Raw genomic sequence first — 9,587 nt, 5'->3', positions numbered from 1 at the left:
AACTTGTAATTATACCCTTGTAACAATCTTCAGAACTCTGATACATAGATCATTCCTGTTTTGCTCAAAGTCAATTGTTTCTTCATAGTCAATCTTCCATCACCAAACCTCTGGCAATAACTTTAGTCTTTTCTAGAGTTTGTCATCAGTAGAGAAAATGAAGGATAGTATGGAAATTTAAAATATATATATTATTTTTGGGGGCTAGAGCAATAGCACAGAAGGTAGGCCGTTTGCCTTTGCACGTGGCCGACCTGGGTTCAATTCCCATATGGTCCCCTGAGCATTGCCAGGTATGACCCAAAAAGCAATATATATATATATATATATAATTTCTTTTTATTTAGTAAACTTGGCTGGAGCGATAGCATAGCGGGTAGGGCATTCGCCTTACAAGCGGCCAACATGGCTGACCCGAGTTCGATTCCTCCGCCCCTCTCAGAGAGCCCGGCAAGCTACCGAGAGTATTCAATATGCCAGACACAGTAACAACAAAGTCTCCAATGGAGACGTTATTGGGCCCGCTCGAGCAAATCGACGATCAACGGGAGGGCCTTTACCTTTACCTTACCTTAGTAAACTTGAAATGACTAATTATGATTGGGTTTCAAGCATACATTGTTTCAACATCAATCCCTTCACCAGTGTCCACTTCCATGCACCCAATGTTCCTCCTTCCCTTTCCACCCCTCACCCTAATTTTCCTCCCACCCACTAGTTTGCCTCTATTAGAAATGCTTTTTGTGATAACTTTATGCCCTGTAATGTACAGTACTGTTACCCTGACTTTGACCAACTATGACAGCTTTGAGATTTTTTTTCCATGTCATAACCTGTATCACTAAGTAGTAAGCCATACAATAAAATTTTCAATTTCTCCAATTTAAATTTCATCTTTCTTTCTTAGTAAAGTAACATTGGTTTACAAGAGTGTGTTTGTTTTGGGGGGTCACAATGATATCAGACCCCAATCGCTAACAAAATGCCATTATTCCTCCACCACTTTGCTGAGGATCCTTCCTATAGTGACCCCAGTTCTGTCATATCGGTCCATGGTTTTGTTTTTTTCCATTGAATATTGTCTATTCCTTTGCTTTATTTATAATCCACATATGAGTGAAACCATCTTGTATTTGTCTTTCTATTTGTCTTATTTATCTTGTATGATGCTCTCTAGTTCCATCCATGTTGTAGAAAAAGTATTTTATGTGTTTTTTTTTATAGCTGAGTAAAGGTAAAGGTAAAGGCCCTCCCGTTGATCGTCGATTTGCTCGAGCGGGCCCAGTAACGTCTCCATTGGAGACTTTGTTGTTACTGTGTCTGGCATATCCAATACTCTCAGTAGCTTGCCGGGCTCTCTGAGAGGGGCGGAGGAATTGAACTCGGGTCGGCCATGTTGGCCGCTTGTAAGGCGAACGCCCTACCCGCTGTGCTATCACTCCAGCCCATAGCTGAGTAGTATTCCATAATATATTTCTGTGTATTTATATATATCAGAATTTCCATATTCATTTGCAAGTTGGGAACTTGATATGTTCTCAGATCTTAGTTATTGTAAATAAATCTATAATGAAGGTATGCATATCTATCTCTCTCTATGCACATATATAGCACTGTAGCACTGTCCTCCCATTGTTTATAAATTTGCTCAAGCAGGCACCAGTAACGTATCCATTGTGAGACTTGTTACTGTCTATGGCATATTGGGGAGCTTGCTAGCTTCTGCTATGTGGGCGGGATACTCTCGGTAGCTTGCTGGGCTCTCTGAGAGGGACAAAGGAATCGAACCAGGGTCAGCCATGTGCAAGGCAAACGCCCTACCCGCTACATATATGTGCATATAAATATATGTATATATATTTAGCACTGCACTGTAGCACTATCCTCCTGTTGTTCATCGATTTGCTCGAGTGGACACCAGTAACATCTCACAACAAATTGTGAGACTTGTTACTGTTTTTGGCATATCGAATACATCATGGGTAGCTTGCCTGGCTTTGCCGTGTGGGCGAGATACTCTCCGTAGCTTGCCGGGATCTCTAAGAGGGGCAGAGGAATCGAACCCAGGTCAGCTGCATGCAAGACAAATGCCCTACCCACTGTGCTATCACTCTAGCATATATATATATATATATATATATATATATATATATATATATATCTCCAAATCTTATGCACCATGATTTGTAACAGTTAATGGTAGACAAAATAGACAAAATGGTACACAAAATGTTCCAGCACTATGCCCTTCACCAGATAATCCACCCCTTTTATCATTGTCTCATTGTCCTCCATAGCCCTCCACCATAGTAAACTTCCTACTGAAGAAAAGTTTTCAGTTTCTGTGGCCGATACATATTTGTTATTCCCTTACTTGTTTCTTTAGATACCACATATGAGAGAGTTCATTTTGTGTCTGTCCCTCCTCTGTTGTTTTTAGGAATCTCTTGATTTCCTCTATGATTTCCTCTTCGACTCTTTGATTCTTCAGTAGTAGTTCAATTTCCAAGTTCTTGAGTATTTCCCCTATTTATGATTGATTTTCATATTCAAAACACTGATCTGAGAAGATCATGTAATTGGAGGATGTCCCGTGCTGTGCACATATGTTTTGAATTAGTATCTTTTCATTCTTGGGATAGACACCAAAGAATGGAAGTTCTAGGTCATTTGATGTTTTTATTTTTATTTTTTAAGATTTTTCTGTATTGTTTTCCATAACAGATGAACCAGTTTATAATCCGACCAATATCAAACTAGGAATATCTTTTTCTCCTCAATTCTATGAGTACTTATTGTCTCTGGCTGGAGCAATAGCACAGCGGGTAGGGCGTTCGCCTTACATGCGGCCAACATGGCCGACCCGAATTCGATTCCTCCGCCCCTCTCGGAGAGCCCGGCAAGCTACCGAGAGTATTCGATATGCCAGACACAGTAACAACAAAGTCTCCAATGGAGACGTTACTGGGCCCGCTCGAGCAAATCGACGATATATATATATATATATATATACATATATATATGTATATATATATATATATACACACACACCATTCTCACTAGTATATTTCTCATTGTGTTTTTGATTTGTTTCCATAATAATGAGTGAAGATGAAAATTTCTTTGTTGAAAACTGCTTTGTATGCCCCTTGACCATCAATCTTATCTGTATGTTTTCTATTTACATTCAATTGGCTATTGTTTGAATTCTTTGGAAAACTGTCTGTTTACCTCCCTTTCAATTTAAAATTTTGTTGGAGCTATAGCACAGCGAGTAGGGCATTTGCCTTGCATGCAGCCAATCCGGTCGACCCGGATTCAATTTCTCGGCCCCTCTCAAAGTGCCCAGCAAGCTACCAAGAATATCTCGCCCACTCAGCAAAGCCTGGCAAGTTACCTGTGACGTATTCGATATGCCAAACACAGTAACAAGAAGTTTCACAATGTTACTGGGCTCGCTCAAGCAGTGACAGTGACAGTGACTGTTGTTGTTTAATTTTTGGATGCTTTATATACATCAAATTTTAGCCCTTTATCACATGTATGGTGTGCAAATATGTTTTCCTGTCCAGTAAAACTTGAAAAAGTACTAGCAATAGTTTTTTATTTTTCATAGTGGGAAAATTTTAGTGTGATTTTATTCAATTTTTTTGTTGTTCTGATGGAATTGAGTCATTCTCGATATCTCTAAAGTCAACATCCTCATGTGTTCTGCCTATGTTTTGGGAATTCTCTGGGAAGTAATACTCAGGAGGTCTGGGAACCCCAGCAAGCAGTTCTCAGCTAACTGGACAGGAGGTTTACTGTGAGGGCCCAATGATGTGGTACTGCTTAGGATCTGTTGTTATAGGGATTACCCAGGCCACCCTGGGGGTCCAAATTATCTTCACAATGCTCTCTAACATCCTTTCATTTAAAATTAATTTAATTTTTAATCTTTGAAGCCATACTTTGTACTGCTTCAGAGCTATTCCCGGATTGGGACTGGAGGGACCATCAGGAATTGAATCAGTCTGCTTGCATACAAAGTGAGCATGTCAGCCATTATTGACCAATCTCTCTCACCACTTGACATAATTGTAATATTTGTAAAATCTATAGTAACATCACCATTTTAATTCCTTATATTGTCTACTTGTTCTTTTTTTCTTGATTGAATTTCCTATAGTTTTTAAAAATTTGTTTCCATTGATTATTGCTTGTATACCTTGCATTTCAAAGAGCCCTACTGACTTTTTTTTGAACTACTTTTTATCTTCTTTTTCTAGTTTCACAAGTAGAAAAACTTTTTTCTCAAATATATTCAGTTATTACTATAAATCCCCTCCAAAATACTGGTCTACTTATAGCCTATACATTTTCATATGCTAATTTTTAATTTAATTCAACATACTTTATAATTCCCATTTTAACATATTGGTCACTTAAAAGTATAATTTGAATTTCCAAATATTTGTGATTTTTCAGAAATAATTCTGGTACTGATTTTCAACTGAGTTCTTTTGTGATCAAAAATATGCGTTGTGGCTGAATAAATAGCAGTACTCCTACATTAAAAAATATGTTTTGTATGTCTTGAATTATTTTGTATTATTAAGACTTATGTTGTGCCCCAACATATTTGCTACCTTATAAATAAGTCCTCTTGAGAAGGTTATTCTCTTTATATCAATTATGTGTTATTTTATTTTTGATTATTCTGCAGAGTAGTTCTACAAGTTGTTGAGTGATAAAGATTGTAGTTCCCAACTATGAATTTTTCTAGTTATCCTTTATCTCCGTCAGTTTTATTAATTCATTTTCAGTGCTATTAAATGCATGGACATTTAATGTTGTTATACATAACCTCTTTAATTGCCCTATTTATGATTATGACAGGGACTTTATCTCTTCTTTATGAACAAACATTACTTCTGAACTAATAGATTACAAATACTAGTACCTCTGATTCTATATTGGTTTTTTATTACCCTGAAATTGGATAATTTTCTCACATCAAATGGTTAATCAATAAACACACAAGGAAAACTCAACAAATATCTGGACTTCTCTGGTATCCAAAATAAAATAAAATAAAATAAATAACCCACTCAACAAACTCTAGTGTCTTAACTCCTCTAAATGTATTATATTAATATGAGTTCCAAATGACTGGATAAGAAAATTATGGTACATATGTGGGGTGGAATACTACTAAGCTATACAAAAAAAAATGAAATAATGCAATTTGCTGAACTGGAGCTGTAACACAGCAGGTAGGGCATTTGCCTTGAATGCAGCTGACCCAGGTTTGATTCCTCCATCCCTCTCAGAGAGCATGGCAAGCTATTGAGAGTATCCCGCTGGCACTGCATAGCCTGGCAACCTCCCTGTGGCATATTCCATATGCCAAAAACAGTAACAAGTCTCACAATGGAGACATTACTGGTGCCCGCTCGAGCAAATCAATGAACAATGGAATGACAGTTGCTATGGTGCAATTTGCTACTATATGGATGGATTTGAAGAATATCATGCTGAGTGAAGTTATTAGAAGGAGAGGGAAAAACAGAGAATGATGTCTCTCATATGTTGAATATTAAGATATATGGTGGGGAGAATACCCAAAATCAATAGAAACTTAAACCTGACTTCAATCTATAGGGGGTAGGGTTTTGGGGGCAGAATAAGGTGGGAGGGGACATTGGGATAGTGTTGAGAGAAGCAGGCACTCTGATGGAGGATGTGGTGCTGGAATAATTTGTGCAAGACACCATATAATTAATAATACAGTAAACCACAGTGCCTAAATTGTTTTCAGCCACATCCAGTTGTGCTCAGGGCTAATTCCTTACTCAGTGTTCAGGGATCACTCCGGGATGTCTCAGAGGACCATATGGGGACTCTGGGGACCAAACCTGCGTCAGCCAAGTGCAAGGCAAGCACCCTACATATTTTACTATCTATCTGCCTCCCCTAAGAATTTATATATATTATAGATATATGGGCTAGAACGATAGCACAGCGGGTAAGGCGTTTGCCTTGCAAGCGGCCAATATGGCCCACCTGAGTTTGATTCCTTCGCCCCTCTCGGAGACCCAGCAAGCTACCGAGAGTATCTTGCCCACTCGGCAGAGCCTGGCAAGCTCCCCGTGACGTATTCAGTATGCCAAACACAGTAACAACAAGTCTCACGATGGAGATGTTACTGGGCCCGCTTGAGCAAATCGATGAACAACAGGAGGACCGTGACTATTATAGATATATAGATATAGATATGGGCTGGAGCGATAGCACAGCAGGTAGGGCGTTTGCCTTACACACAACCAACATGGCTGACCCGAGTTCGATTCCTCTGCCCCTCTCAGAGAGCCCAGCAAGCTACCAAGAATATCTCGCCTGCATGGCAAAGCCTGGCAAGCTCTCTGTGATGTGTTCGATATGCCAAACATGGTAACAAGTCTCACAATGTTACTGGGCCTCGCTCGAGCTAATCGATGAACAATGGGAGGACAGTGACAGTGACAGTGATATATAGATATAGATGTATAGATCTATCTATCTATCTATCTATCTATCTATCTATCTATAAAGATGGGTATGGATTTCCCCCTCTGTGTGCTATGGCCTAGAAACTCTTACTAGATAGTAAACTCAGATAATTGCAGGCAAAGACTTGACTGCTTTGTTTCCTATTTCTCAAAGATCATTGTCCTTTGCTGTTTGAAGACCAATATATAACAATTTCTCTCTCTCACTCTCTCTCTCTCTCTCTCTCTCTCTCTCTCTCTCTGTGTCTCTCTAACGTTTTTAGGCACTATGGTATTTCAGTCTCATTCATCTTCTTCAGAAGTGGAATTCACAGCAGCCTTTATTTTAAAAAATAAGTACATAATATAAAGAACCATAGTAGAGGAATAACAAATGGCCAAAGGCAACAGTACTAAGAACTGGCCTACAGAATTTAGTTTCCAAGGAGTAGGAAGAACATAGGAGGGATACTAAGACAATGTTGGAGGGAAGCAGACATTCTGGTAGAAAATGTGGTGTTGGAATGTTCTGTGAAAGAAGCCCTATCATGAACAGTATTGTTAATCATAGTGCTTCAGATAAATGTAAAATAAAATAAAATGCGTTCAAATTTGCTTTCCATTTTGAAAGTACTAAAATTATCCTGGAAGTGAAAACAGACAACTTTTTGTTGGCAAACTCAATGGATAATTTTTAATTTTTAAAATTTGAATTATATTTTTATTGTTTTTCTACAACCTCCCTCTCCTTACTTGAACCCTTGACAGCATTTGATCCTGTTTAATACTCTTTATCTTTTATTTATAATCAATGTCTCCTGGTTTTCTCTCACCTTACTCACTTTATCAATTTCATGATCTCATCTTCTCCTTTTTTTAAATCAATATTTTTTATTTGAGGCATCATGATTTACAATATTGTTCTTGGTAAGGTTTTATGCATACAATATTTTGATCAATATTTTATGAATAATAACAAATATTAATTGAACCTTTCTTGGATGCTAGATATAGTGCTACATGACACAGAGACTTAAAATTCAAGTCACCTCAAACCAAAGTCATCTTTCCTCACTTTACACCTGATCTCATAACTTATAATTTGCTTCTTTTTCTGTTTATCCTATGTGACGCTTGATTCATATAAAAACCTTGAAATAGGGGCCGGAGTGATAGTGCAGCGGGTAGGCAATTTGCCTTGCATGTGGCTTACCTGGATTCAATCACAGGCATCCCATAAGAATAACTCCTGAGTGTAGAGCAAGGAGTAACACCTGAGCAATGCTGGGTGTGATTCCCCCCCCAAAAAAAAAGCAAAAATAAATAAATAAAATAACCCTTAAAATAGTCCTTGATTTTTTCTCCCCCTCCTTTGCTGTCTTGTCCATTTTGGCTGTTATAAAAATAATATATACTAAGTAGTTTATAAAACACAGCAATATACTTCTAACAGGGCAGGAGCGATAGCACAGCGGTAGGGCGTTTGCCTTACAAGCAGCCAACATGGCCGACCCAAGTTCGATTCCTCCGCCCCTCTTGGAGAGCCCGGCAAGCTACCGAGAGTATCTCACCCGCACGGCAGAGCCTGGAAAGCTACCCGTGACATATTCGATATGCCAAACACAGTAACAACAAGTCTCATGACAGAGATGTTACCTGGCCCGCTAGAGCAAATCGATGAACAATGGGAGGACCGTGATACCGTGATGCTTCTAATAGTTCTGGAAGCTAGGAAACAATATGATTGAACTAGCAAATTCAGTGTCTGATGAGGTTCACTTTCTGGTTGGTAGATAGACATCTTTTTGTTGTTTTTCACATGGTATAAAAAAGAAAGATTTCTGATGTCTCTTTTATAAGAGTATTAATCCCATTCATGAGCTCTCCATTCTCATGATATAATTATTTACAAAGGTTCTACCTCCTAGTATCATCCCAGAAATTTTCTTTGAACAGAAATTTTCTTTGAACAGAAATTTTGGAGAAACACAAATATTCAAACTACTGTTCTATCTATGCTCCTTTCTCAAGTCTGAAAATAGGAAGTGATGTTCATTAAATATGGTCAGGACCTTATAGCCCAAATGGGAATACAATGTCTGATTAAATTGCATAGCAATAAAAGTTCTATATAATGATTTTTATCTGATACACCCTCACTGGAAAGACTGAACAATGATTTTCATTCACATGCTGCAGTCCAAATTTCGTCCAATAAAACTTGAATATCTGTAAGTGCTACTACTTTAATATCCCGGGAAATTATTCATGTCCCATTATCGCCTATGGAAAATCCTTAGATCATTACTAATGAGCAGTTACTGCTCGAAATTAAGTCATCTTCTTTTGCTTCAATTATTATGCATCTCCATATTAATATTCTTATGTCCACTCTTACCCCACCTTCTTCAAAATAATCATAAGCCAAAATTATCTTTGAAAAAATATAAAATCAAGACATATCATTACCTTAAAACCTTCTAGTCACTCCTTTGTATTTCAGATAAAATATTCCATCTCAGGGTCAGTAAGGTCCTTAACAATCTTGGCACTACCAGTTATCCTTGCCATTATCCCATCCTTACCATTTTAGTTAATTTTTCCCTATCTTTAAGATTATAATCCAAAAAATACTTCCCTCTCCTTAAAGTTGGATTTTATGATTCTCCTCTTTGATCCCATAGTACCCTAGATTTATTCTTTTCACATCATTTATCTTGTTTGAATTGTAATTACCTATTTAATTGTTTTCATCATCAATTTGGCTATTGAGAGAAGGGATTCTTTATTATTCATTATTATATTTTATCATATATTCCATTTAAGAACATGCAAATGATAAATTTTACTTACACTTTAAGAAGAAGTAATACCATAAAGGTGCATAGAACCATACCTAGTTTGTCATTCATCATATTCTCTTCTCTATTTCTGAGGGTGAGAGAGGAGAGAGAGTACTTCTCAGTAGAAAAATGGGTGGCAGGTCTTCATGGGGAAATAAAATTTTAATTATATTTTGAAACATGGATAGGACTTTTATTTTATTTTATTTTATTTTTGACCTTGTTTTGGGGACCA

Source organism: Sorex fumeus, unplaced genomic scaffold (assembly GCF_029834395.1).
Source record: "Sorex fumeus unplaced genomic scaffold, SorFum_2.1 ptg000171l, whole genome shotgun sequence".
Taxonomy (NCBI): Eukaryota; Metazoa; Chordata; class Mammalia; order Eulipotyphla; family Soricidae; genus Sorex; species Sorex fumeus.
Note: the sequence above shows the minus strand (reverse complement) of the source record.